This window comes from Oryctolagus cuniculus, chromosome 18 (assembly GCF_964237555.1).
Source record: "Oryctolagus cuniculus chromosome 18, mOryCun1.1, whole genome shotgun sequence".
Taxonomy (NCBI): domain Eukaryota; kingdom Metazoa; phylum Chordata; class Mammalia; order Lagomorpha; family Leporidae; genus Oryctolagus; species Oryctolagus cuniculus.
In genome coordinates, this window is record NC_091449.1 from 20,331,094 (window position 1) to 20,344,007 (window position 12,914).

The 12,914-nt window shown below is 46.3% G+C and overlaps 1 protein-coding gene across 3 annotated transcripts in view; it reads right to left on the reverse strand.

The window, feature by feature from the left end:
- LOC103346641 (b(0,+)-type amino acid transporter 1) overlaps nucleotides 1-12,389 on the reverse strand; it is a 33,122-nt gene extending 20,733 nt beyond the window's left edge. The window contains exons 1-4 of one of the 3 annotated variants that reach the window (XM_051829742.2): nucleotides 12,177-12,387; nucleotides 9,973-10,019; nucleotides 4,644-4,806; nucleotides 3,376-3,580 (exon numbers count right to left, since the gene is read on the reverse strand). The gene's annotated coding sequence lies outside the window, so the exon portion shown is untranslated. Of the gene's footprint in view, nucleotides 1-3,375; nucleotides 3,581-4,643; nucleotides 4,807-9,972; nucleotides 10,020-12,176 lie in introns of all 3 variants that reach the window. The other 2 variants (XM_051829741.2, XM_051829746.2) reach the window with 2 other exon arrangements.
- Nucleotides 12,390-12,914: the final 525 nt, after the last annotated feature.

The window sequence follows — 12,914 nt, forward strand, 5'->3', positions numbered from 1 at the left end:
GACAGTGAGAGAGAGACAGGGAGAAAGGTCTTCCTTTACCGTTGATTAACCCAACAATGGCCGCTGTGGCCGGTGCACTGCACTGATCCGAAGCCAGGAGCCTGGTCTCCCATGGGGTGCAGGGCCCAAGGACTTGGGCCATCCTCCATTGCACTCCCAGGCCAGAGCAGAGAGCTGGACTGGAAGAGGGGCAACCTGGACAGAATCCAGTGCCCCAACTGGGACTTGAACCCAGTGTGCCGGCGCCGCAGGCAGAGGATTAGCCTATTGAGCTACAGCGCCGGCTTCTAATTCTATTTTTTAAAACACATTTTAAATGTACTTTCTCATTTAGTAAAAATTGTCTAATTGATATGAAAAAAAATAGAAGCCAGAACAGACTAATAACAAATAAAGAGATCACAGCAGTAATCAAAAACTTCTCAACAATGATAAGCCTAGGACCAGATGGCTTCAGCATGAATTCTACCTGACTAGAAAAAATTAACACCAATCCTTGTTAAACTTTTCCAAAAATATGAGGGATTATCTCCAAACTCTGTCTATGAGGCTAGCATCAGTCTGAGATGAGAGCCAAATAAAGACATCACAAGAAAATAAAACTACAGGCCAATATGTCTAATGACTACAGAAGCAAAAAATACTGACGGGGTGGGGTGGGGCGGGGGGGAGGTGTGGCGCTGTAGTGCAGCGGGTTAAAGCCCTGGCCTGAAGTGCCGGCATCCCATATGGGCGCTGGTTCTAGTCCCAGCTGCTCCTCTTTCATTCCAGCTCTCTGTTGTGGCCTTGGATAGCAGTAGAAGATGGCTTAAGTCCTTGGGCCCCTGCACCCATGTGGGAGACCAGGAAGAAGCTCCTGGCTCCTGGCTTCAGATAGGCGCAGCTCTGGCTGTTGTGGCCATCTGGGGAGTGAACCAGTAGATGGAAAACCTCTTTCTTACTACCTCTCTCTGAAACTCTTTCAAATAAATAAAATAAATCTTTAAAAAAAATACTGAGGAATAAAATATTGGCAAACTAATTCATCATCAAAAATATTATATATTGTTACAAAATGGGAGTTATCCCACGGATGCAAGGCTAGTGTAACATACTGAAAATAATCAATTTGATACACCATATTAAAAGAATTGAAGATCATCTCAATAGATATCAAAATGCATTTGACAAAGATCAACATCACTTCATGGTAAAAATAAAAACTTTCAACAAAACAGAAGCTAACTTCCTCAACATGATAAAGTCCACTTCTGAAAGACTCACTGCTAATATAAGCAATGAGAGAAAATAGAAATATTTTGCTCTAGGACTGGGGTCCACCAGGATGAAGCATGCTCTTGTGGTTCCTGCGCACTGCTGGAAATACCGGCAAGAGCAACCTGATGAGAGAAAGAAGCTGCAGGCACAGCAGTCGGAAAGGAGGAGGTAAAATTACTTCTCCTCGCAACTGACATGAATCCACATGTAGGAAATTCTAAAGATTCCATACAAGCACTAACGTATGGATTCAGTAAAGTTACAGCATACAAAATACACTGAAAAAAGTCAACTGCATGTCTATATACATTTCAAATAGCAACCTATCTGAAGAAGAAATCATATAATAGCATTAAGAATAAAGTATTTAGGAATGAATTTAACCAAGGAAGCAAAACATCTACACACGGAAACTATGATACATTAATAAGAGAAATTCAAGAAGATAAAAATAAACGAAAATATATTCCATGTTTGTAGTCTGGAAGAATTAATATTGCTAAAATGTTCATACTACCCACAGTGATATACACATTCAATGAAATCACTATCAAATTGCAATGGTATTTTTCACAGAAATAGAGAAAGATTCTGAAATTCATACAGAACCACAAAAGACCTCTAATAGCTAAACAACCATGAGAAAGAAAAAACAAGCCTGGAGACACCACACTTCCTAATTTCAAGTTATGTTACAAAGCTGTGGCAGTCAAAAGTATTGGTTCTGGCATGAAAATGGACTCATACAGACCAACAGAACAGAACAGGGACCCCAGAAATAAACCAAGTATATACCGGCAGTAAATTTTTGAAAAGCCCAATCAAGATGGTACAACAGGGAAAAGAGCGTCTCTTCAATAAATGGCTTTGCCAAACTGGATATCTATGTGCAAAAGGGTTGATTTAGACCTGTATGTTATCTACACCCCAAAATTGGCTCAAAAATGGATTAAAGACCTAAATATGTGGCCTGAAACTACAAAACTGCTAGAAGAAAACTCAGGGGGGGAATCTCCTTGACTTTGGCCTTGTCAATCATTAGTTGGATATCCTCTCAAAAGCTGGGTAACACAAATAAAGAAGGGCTACTTCTTTCTCTTTTTCTCTCTTTCTCTGTAATCCTGCCTTCCAAATAAGTAAATTTAAATAAAAAAAAAAAAACAACAACAACAAGAAAAATGAGGGGCCCACGCTGTGTCATAGCAGGTAAAGCTGCCAGCTGCATCCAATATAGGTACTGGTTCAAATCCCTGCTACTCCACTTCTGATCCAGCTTCCTGCTAATGCACCTGAGAAAGCAGTGAGGGATGGCCTCCTGCAGCTGCATGGGAGACCTGGAAAGAAGCTCCTGGCTCCTGGCTTTGGCCTGGTCCAGCTCCAGCCATTTATGTCATTTGGGGAGTGAACCAGCAGAAGGAAGATCTCACTCTCTATCTGTAACTCTGCCTTTCAAATAAATAAATCTCTCTCTCTCTCTCTCTTTTTTTTTTTTTTTTGACAGGCAGAGTGGACAGTGAGAGAGAGACAGTGAGAAAGGTCTTCCTTTGCCGTTGGTTCACACTCCAATGGCCGCTGCACCGCACTGATCCGATGGCAGGAGCCAGGTACTTATCCTGGTCTCCCATGGGGTGCAGGACCCAAGCACTTGGGCCATCCTCCACTGCCCTCCCAGGCCACAGCAGAGAGCTGGCCTGGAAGAGGGGCAACCGGGACAGAATCCGGCGCCCCGACCGGGACTAGAACCCGGTGTGCCGGCGCCGCTAGGCGGAGGATTAGCCTATTGAGCCGCGGCGCCGGCCTCAAATAAATCTTAAAAAAAAAAAAAAAAGGAATCTGGGGAAATGTTTCTCAAATAAAGTTTATAGAGAACAAAATTAAAAGGCTTCTAAACAAAGGTCAGGGTCAGATATTTGTATTGGGTGGTGGGTTCGTGGATAATTATTATTAATTATTATGAATTATCAACGAGTAGATAAATTATAAATAAATAATCAATGAGTCAAAAACACAGTCATGAGAGTTTGTCACGAACGAAGGTTAATGGAGAATCCAATTCATTCAAATCAATTAAGCATTTATATTGAGAGTTTTTTGTTTTTGTTTTTGTTTTTTGCTTACCAATCAAAAAGGCAAAAGCGAGCCGTCCGACACGCACCATGTCTGCCAGAGTGTGGGAAACGGGGCTCCCGCAGCTGCGTCAGCACCGCAGGCAGGTCCAGCGGCTTCCCTGGGGACGGCCAGAGGGGTCCCGGTCTTTCCCTCTGCCAGCAGCAGGCGCTGAGCCGGGGGCGGGAGGGGGGTCGCACACAAGTACATCCAGGAGCTACGAGAAAGCAGCAGTTGGATACAAGGCCCTTGTCTCTGAGGGTCCGTGGTGGAATGAGAAGGCCATGCCAAGATGGCCGCTGGCAAGAGAGCGTCAGTTACTAGGAATGGCTTCCGACACCCCCTGGGAAACCACCCAGCAATGGAGCCTGCCTGGCAACGGGCTGTGATTGGATGGCTGTGGAAACCACCTGGCAACGGAGCCTGCCTGGCAACGGGCTGTGATTGGATGGCTTTGGAAACCACCTGGCAACGGAGCCTGCCTGGCAACGGGCTGTGATTGGTTAGGGCAAAGACCGCCCCTTGACCGGATTGGCTGCCTTGGCTATTTAAGCTGCTGTACCAACTGCAGGCAGCTCGCCTCTGGCGCGCTTTCAGGTGACTCCACACCTTTTGCCCCCATCGCACTCCTCCTCTCAACGAATCCACAGTAACAAGGGTCCACTCCACAGAGCTCCCTGCCCCACTCGGCCTGACCATGCACGTGGACTGAGACACCAAGCCAGGCCAGGCTAGGCCAGATGCAGGATTTGTGCCACTGTAAGAGACTGAGAGCCCTGAAATTCTTACTGGGTTGGGGAAGGTTCCACATACAAGAGATTATCTTCATTCATCCCTTCCATAGGCTACCAGAAGCAATCCCGACACCCAGTGGATCACCAGCCCAGCCCACAACTCAGAGGTGGGTGGGCTGACATCTGTAGGCTTCGCGAATCATGGCCTTGCACCTGCCCACGGGGCCCCTCCCTGCCGCGGCACTGCGGCTGGCTCTTGCTGTGCAGCCTGGACTTAAAGTACAATAACGTTTGAAGGCTTACGTGGTGCAGTGTCTTGTTTCTAATAAGGCAGACTTTGTCTTTACCTTATCAGAGAGTTATAGATCTGCGTTTAAAACATGCTGTGTGATGATAGGTGTAAAAGAAATTCTTCAAAAGATTTTTTAAAAAGTTAAAAAGAGAAAGGTCATGAGATGGGGACCCCAGCTGCAGTCAGAGTGAAGGGCGGGGGGGAGGAGAGAATTAAGGGGAGAGCTTCCAGTGGATCAAAACGATTCCACCTACCTTAGGGTTCCAGACGGAAGCCTGGGGACACGGACAGCAATATGACCTCGTATGACCTCCGTATGCGGATATGGCGAGAAGGCAGCCACTCCCAATCCAAGGAGAGAGCTCACGGGAAATCAACCCTGCCCGCAACTTGATATTGAGTTTCGAGTCTCCAAAGCTGTGAGAAAACAACTTTCTGTTAGTTAAGCCCTCCACTCTGGTATTTTGTTCTGTGTTCCCCCTACTCACTGACTGATGTAAACTGTAGCCATTTTTACACCTAATCCCACAGAAATAGATGGCTTTGGAGTTAAACGGCTGAATGTGTTAGGGAAAGAGAAGAGAGCGCCACCAAACCACCACCGTCCCACACAGGGTGACTGTGGAGCACCCAGAGCCCTGTCTCCCGGAGCAGGAACAGCAGAGCCTTCACGGTAATGGAAAGAAAACAGATTTAGCTAAACAATCCAGTCTGTCACAGAGCAGATAATAACAATAACAATAACAATAACAATAACAAGCCTCTCAGGAATGGGAGGGATCAAATACCTGCAGTCGATCACACCGAACTGCAAAAGCAAGGTTTATTCGGGAGTACAAGCTGCGACAGGGACCCCATCCAACCAGCCAGCCCAGCGGAGGCAGGAGTGAGGCCCCGTCTTTGGGAGAGAAAAATGGCTACATCAGCAGGAAAAAAGTTACATACAGCACAGAAGCTCTGGGTGCAGGGAGTTGAGTTACGGGGGGCTTACAGCACGGAAGCTCTGGGCGCAGGGAGTTACTTTGTTTAGTAATCTCTGCTGTGCTGTCCTTGGTCTTCAGAGCTGGCTGTCCCTGGTAAGCTTTGCTATCTCCGGAATGCCTGAATGCCTGCTTTTACAAGGACCCAGGTCTGCTATGGGAAATGGAGGCTGCTTTTTTGTTTTGTTTTGTTTTAAAATGGAGTCATTTTGGCTCTTCAGTGTCAACTGGTATGTTCAGTTTTCCAACATAAATATTTGTGAAAATACAAGGCATGCAAAGAAACACGGGAGATATGAGTCACACACTGGGAAAAGAAGAGGAACAAAAGATACTGCCTGTGACAGTGACTGTAAGTCCGATTCATCAGGGGAAACAATACTTCAAAGTAGCGATTACTAGTATGTTCACAGAGCTAAAAGTCACCATGGTTAAAATGTAAGGGAACAGGTATTGGCAGTGTTGCATCAAATAGAAATTATCAGCAGAGACAGAAACTTCAAAAAGGACAAAATGAAATTCTGGAGTTGAAAAGCACACTTAATGAAATAAAAAATTGACTACACGTTCTCAATAGTAGACTTGAACTGGGAGAAGGAACAAGCAAATTTGAGGATAGATCAATTGAGATTATGAATGCCAAAGAACAAACAGTGAAGTTTATGAGGGAGATAAACAGAGCCTTGGAAACATGTGAGAGACCATACACACTGTCGAGGAGATGAACTTGAGAAGGTGAAGTTATCACGTTCCCTGCCTTTTGTCTCTGTATCTCTATGGTAACTGGTGTCATGGTAACCGGCAGGTCCATCCGCCTGGCAGGCTGCCCACCATCTGTTATGTAATGGTTTGGCTCTGGGCCACTACTGTCTATAAACCCACATAAGCAGCTGGGCGGCATGGCTAGATGTGGCTGTGCGGCTGTGTGTCAGTGTCTGTGTGTGTGTCTGGACACAAAGGTGGCTATCTCCTGTGGGCTCACCGCAGTTGGGGGCAAGTGGCTGTCCCTTGTGATTTTCTCACCACCACTGTGAGTAAAGGAGATACAAATGGACAAATGGCTCCGAGTTCTTCTCTGCCCTGTTGGAATCTGGATCTGCTTGTACTGGGTCCCAAGCCCCAGGCATACACATGTAATGATAGTACTGAGAAAGGAGAGATAAAAGAACAAGAATTTAAAAAAATTATAAAGGCTAAAAACTTTCCAAGCTGGTGCTGTGGTATAGCAGGTGAGGCCACTGCCTGGGGTGCCAGTATCCCATATGGGTACCAGTTCTAGTCCCAGCTGCTCCACTTCCAATCCAGTTCTCTGCTATGGCCTGGGAAAGCAGTGGAATATGGCCCAGGTCCTTGCACCTTTGTGGGGTACCCGGAGGAAGCTCCTGTCTCCTGGCTTTGGATCAGCGCAGCTCTGCCCATTGCAGCCATTTGGGGAGTGAACCAGCGGATGGAAGACCTCTCTGCCTCTCTGTAAATCTGCCTTTCAAATAAATAAATAAATAAATAAATCTTAAAAAAAATCTTTCCAAATATGTTGAAAACCAATACATACAGAAAGCTCAATGAAATCCATGCAGGATTAAGTTCAAAGGGATCCACAGAGGCATCATACTTTAAAAAAAAAAAAGCTGAAAATCAAAGACATGAGCACATTTGGAAAGTAAGAGAAGAATGATGCATTTACCAGGAAAACTGCCCTAAGATCTACAGCTGACATCTCAACAGACACAATGCAGGTCACAAAACGGTTAGGATAATGTATTCAAAATGCTCAAAGCACGAAAGAACCCATCAACCAAGCAGTAGTCCTAACTGTATATACCTTATGCTACATCTATAATGCAGTAAAGCTTTATTTCAGCAATAAAGGCAGCAGTGGGCATTTAGCTTGGCAGTGGGATTTAGCCCGTGCCCATGTTCCACGTCTGAGCACTTGAATTTGATTCCCAGTTTCAGCTCCAGACTCCAGGTTCCTGCAAATGCAGATCCTGCACATCAGTAGTGATGGCTCAAGTACTTGGATCGCTGCCACCCACTGGGAAGACCTGGATTGAGTTTCCGGCTCCCGGCTTCAGCCCCAGCCTAGCCTCGGCTATTGCGGACTTCTGGAGAGTGAACCAGTGAGAGAAGTGTTTCTCCCTCTCCCTCTCCCTCTCCCTCTCCCTCTCCCTCTCCCCCTCCCTCTCTCCCTCTCTCCTTCCCCTTCTCATTCCCTCCCTCTCTCTTTCCCCACCTCTGAAATAAATTAAGTTAAAGACCTGCCACGTTTAAACAACAACAAAAAAAAACCCGAGATGTGTTGTTGATGACCTGCCTTACGAGGAACACTAGCAGTAATTCTTCAGGCTGAAACCACATGACTCCAGGCTGTATTCAAGTCCCCACGGGAAGACAAAGAGCACAGGAAAGATAGAGAGATCCTACCCACTGGTTTACTTCCCAAATGCTCAGAACAGACAGAGCTGGGCCAGGCCAACAATGGGCGCCCAGAAATCAATCCAGGACTCCCCCATGGGTGTCAGGGCCCCAAGAACTTGAGCCATCACCTGCTGCCTCCCAGGGTGCACATAAGCAGGAAGCTGGAATAGGAGTGGAGCAAGGATTTGAACCCAGGCACTTCCATATGGGATGCGAGTTTGCTATTAAGAGTCTCAAGCAGCATCTTAATAGCAATGCCAAACACATGGCCCTGGATTTTGGTAAGAGTGCTAAGACTGTTCAATGGGGAAAAATCTTTTCAACAAATAGTTCTGGGACAACTAACAGTCACAGGAAAAAGAATGAAGTTTGATTCGTATCTTGCACCATTTATAAAAATTCATTCAAAGTAGATCAATGATCTAAATGTGAGAGTTAAAACTGTAAAACTCGTAGAAGAAAATGTAAGAGTAAACCTTCATGACTTTGGAGTGGGCAAAATATTCTCAGGTATGACAACAAAGCACAAATAAAAGAAAAAATAGACAGACTGTATCAGAATGAAAAACTTTCTAACTTCAAAGGCTATCATAAAGAAATTGAAAGGTGGGGCTGGCATTGTGGCACAGTGGGTGTGATGCAGGCATCCCATATGGACACCAGTTCAAGTCCTGGCTTCTTCACTTCTGATCCAGCTCCCTGTTCATGGCCTGGGAAAAGCAGAAGAGGATGGACCAAGTGTTTGGGCCCCTGATACCCATATGGGAGACCCTGATGGAGTTCCTCTCTTCTGGCTTTGGCCTGGCCCAGCCCTGGCTGTCGTGGGCATTTGGAGAGTGAACCAGTAGATGGAAGATCTGCCTCCCTCTCTTGGTCACTGTGCCTTTCAAATAAATAAGCAAACCCTTTTTAAATAGACAAAAGATTTGAATCAGTATTTCTCCAAAGACATACAAATGGCCAATTAGCACACGAAAAGATGTTGGGCAGCATTAATCATCAGGGAAATTCAAATAAAAACCAGAATGATATACTATTTCACCCTCACTATGATGGCTAGAATCAAAAGCCAAATAGGGACCACATTGTAGCTTAGTGGGTTAAACTGTTGCCTGCAATGCTGGCATTCCATAAGGGTACCAGTTTGAGTCCCAGTTGCTCCACCTCCAATCCAGCTCCCTGCTAATGCGCCTTGGAAGGCAGCAGATGGTGACCCTAGTCCTCGGCCCCTGACACCCCATGGGAGACCCAGATGAATCTCTTGGCTCTTGGTGTCAACCTGGCCCATCCCTGGTTGTTGTGGCCATCTGGGGAGTGAACCAACAGCAGCTCTGTCTTTCCTTCTCTCTCTGTAACTCTGCCTTTCAGATAAATAAATATTTTTTAAAAGCCAAATAACAGCAAGTGTTGGTGAGAACATGCAGAAATTAGAACCTTCAGCATTGTTGGTGGGAATGCGAAATGGTGCAGCAACTTAGGAAAGCAGTCTTTTAGTTCCTCAAACTCTTAAATACAAAGCTACCATACAACCCAGCAATTGGCTCAAGGCACATCCCCAAGAGAACTGAAAGTCTATCCACATCAAAACTCACACCTGAGTGTGGCGTTATTCAGAAGGGCCAAAAAGTGGAAAGAACCCACTTGCCCATCGGCTGATGAATGGATAAACAAACGTGGTGTATGCAAGTAATGGAATATTATTTGGTCATAAAAACATGCATGCTAAACATGGATGAACTTTGAAAGCATTATGCTAAGTGTTACATGATTCCATTCATGTGAATTGTCCACATAAGCAAAGTCATAGAGGCAGAAAGTAGATTGGGACTGCCTGGGGCTTGGGAATTGGAGAGGAGCAGCTGGTAATGGAATATTAAATCTCTAAATATAAAAGTAAAATATATAAAATATAAATATATAAATATAGCCTAAATATTTCATATAAATATATAAATAAAAATATAAATCTCTAAATATAGAAATCTCTAAATCTTGCCCTGGTGATGGTTTTATATATGCATGACTCTGATACAAACCACCAAATTGTATTCTTTAAGTGTGGAAGTGATATTGTTATAGGAACGATACCACAAAGCTATAAAAAGGAAAACAAAAAATTTAACAATAAAAATGGGGCACAAATACAGATCTAAAATATTAAAAGAACAGCAAAGGACAAACAAACCTTTCCAGGAAGAAAACTGCAGATCCAAATGGTCTTACTGGTGCGTTCTATCAAATATAAAAGACAGACATTTCATCAGTGTGACGCATACTCTTTGAGGTCATGGAGAAGGTAATTTTTCCTAACTCATTCTAGGTGACCACCAAAATCCTAATGCCAAGAAAAGAATACAACTACCAGAAATAAAAGGTGAATTTAGCAAGGTACCAGCGTAAATACATCTACATATATATTTATGATATATATATATGTGTGTGTACACACACATGCACACAAGTATTGTATACACGAGTACTAAAAATATATCCATGCATGAGAGAGCTTCAAAAAGTTCATCATCCGAGTCCCTGGCTTCACATCCTGGCTCCACGTTTGAGCCCAACTTCCTGTTGATGCACATCTTGGGAGGCAGCAGGGACTTGGGTCCCTGTCACCCACATGGGAAACCTGATTGAATTCTGGGCTTCCGGCTTGGCCTGGTCCAACTCTGGCTGCCATGAGCATTTGGAGAGTGAACCAGCAGAGAGAGGATGTCTGTCAGGGGCTGGGGCAGTGGCACAGCGGGTTAAAGCCCTGGCCTGAAGTGCTGGCATTGCATACGGGTGCTGGTTCTAGTCCCAGCTGTTTCTCTTCTGATCTAGCTCTCTGCTATGGCCTGGGAAAGCAGTAGAAGATGGTCCAAGTCCTTGGGCCCCTGCACCCATGTGGGAGACCTGGAAGAAGCTCCTGGCTCCTGGCTTCGGATTGGCACAGCTCCGGCCATTGTGGCCATTTGGGAGTGAATCAGTGGATGGAAAATCTCTCTGTCTCTACCTCTCCCTGTAACTCTGTCTTTCAAAATAAATAAAATAAATATATAATAAAATAAATTCAAAATAAATAAAATAAGATAAATCTTGAAAAAAAAAGATGTCTGTCTCACCTTGTCTCCTTTTCAAACAAATAACTTTTTAAAAGGATGAAAAGTTCACAAAAAATGTGTATTCTGAACAAAACATATATGGATTTCAAAAAATTTTTGTGCCAAATTCAACTTATTTTAATTTTTCTGTGAAATTTTGAAGTGCCCTCATACATACACACACATATATATGTACTTTCTGTGTATTACCAATGACCTACTCAACAATAAAATCTAAAACCACTTAAAGAACATTTCCAAATCCCATAAAATATGAGAGGATAAACTAGCACAAAGCTGACCAAGACTCCACACAGAAAATCATAAAAGCAAGAGCGAACTTCCTCCCTTAAGGGCCGGATAATAAATAACACAGGCCTTGGAGGTCACACTGCACTGATCTCTCAACATATTCTTTGGATTCCTGTTGGTTTTTTTAAACTTTCTTTACAACCCTTTAAACATACTAATCTCCTTTTTCATTTATTGACCTTACAAAATCAGGCTAAGTTCCAAATGGCTCATGGGTTACATAATTTGCTATTACTGCAAAGCGTTGCTGAGAGAAAAGGTAAAAGACCCAGCTGTATGGAGATGTGTGAGATACACCCCATGTGGTGCGCGGAAGAAGCTAATATTGGCAAAACATCAATTTGGGCCAGGACACTAAAATCCAGCCAACAAAAATTGTCACCAGAGACATCGGTGCCCTTGGTGACACCAGGGTTTTAAGCCAGGTGGATCCTGCACCCCGCGGATGTGCCATCTCCTGTCGTTACACAGGTGACAGGTGGTTGGCTGTATGGGTCAGCTTGAAGAGAAACAGCCTGTGGGTTGGGCTGACAACCCAGTTGTGGCCCATGGTCTGCTTAGCAGCCGAGCCAAACACGGCCTCCCAGCAGGCAGTGCCTGTGCCCACTACAGGGGTGCCTGGTGCACAGTATCCCGAAGACCATAGAAAGCATCAATTCACGACGCGTCCATGACACAGGGAGACACCGTGGCTCAAACGGTTATATTCGGGGGCTCTGGAGTCTGAGCGCCTGGGACAAGAAGTCCTTTTAGGGCCACTACCAGCTGTCAGGCCGGGGGGAAGGGTTCTAAGGCTCACACGCCTTTTTAAAAAGCAAACTTGCAGCGAGCAGTGAAGAGAACCCGCCTGCCAGCCCGGGATGTGGTCAGCAGCCCCTCTCCCCTGCCCCACCCCCTTCCCGTAGTCCAGCTCCTCTCCCGGGAGAATCAAGGTTGCTCCCGCCTCTCTGCCTTCGGGTAGGGTCTTCGTGACAAGGGCTGGCCGACTCACAGGCAGAGGTGACAGACGCTCCTGCCCCCGGGGGCCGGTGCTGGGCGAGCCCCTGCAGACCTGGTCGGTCGCCACCTACGGCGGGGGCCCGCTCGGTGCCAAACGCCCGCCACCAAGCGAGAGCAGGCGCGAAGCGCGCGAGGCCAGCAGGGGTTGGGCCGTTGGACCTCGCCCTTGGGCCTCCGTTGCGATGTCTTCGCGCCCTTGGCTCACGCACCCTTCCCTCACCCGCCTGGGGCTGAGCGCTATGCCTCGCCTCCGAGTTGGCAGCCAGGACACCGCTCTGAGGTTCCGGACTCCGCGCCAAGGGACCCCACGGCGCACGCAGCTGCTGTCCGCGGGCAACGGCCTCGGCGAGCTTCATACCCGCCTCCCGGGGCCACCGCGCTCCAGGTCCCCCTGACTGGCCATGCCCACCCGGCAGCTGCTGCACCGCTCCCTGGCCTGTCTTCCACCGGGGTTTCTGTCTCGCTGCTTAGCTTATGCGATCCAGGAGGCTCCAAGCTCCTCAGTGTTGGGCAGGACTCTCAGATGGAGCCAGCACTGGGCACTGGGAACTCCAAGAGGCTCGGCCATTCCGGACAGCTAAGATCTGTCATCCAGGGTGCAACCTGACCCTCCTCCATCACCACCCCGGCGAGAAAGAAGTTCCCCCTATGAGCTCCGTTCCATCCAGAGAACCTAGATGCCGGCCCCAAGAAGACTGAGCGAGCCCTGGGGAGGAGGAAGGGACAGCCG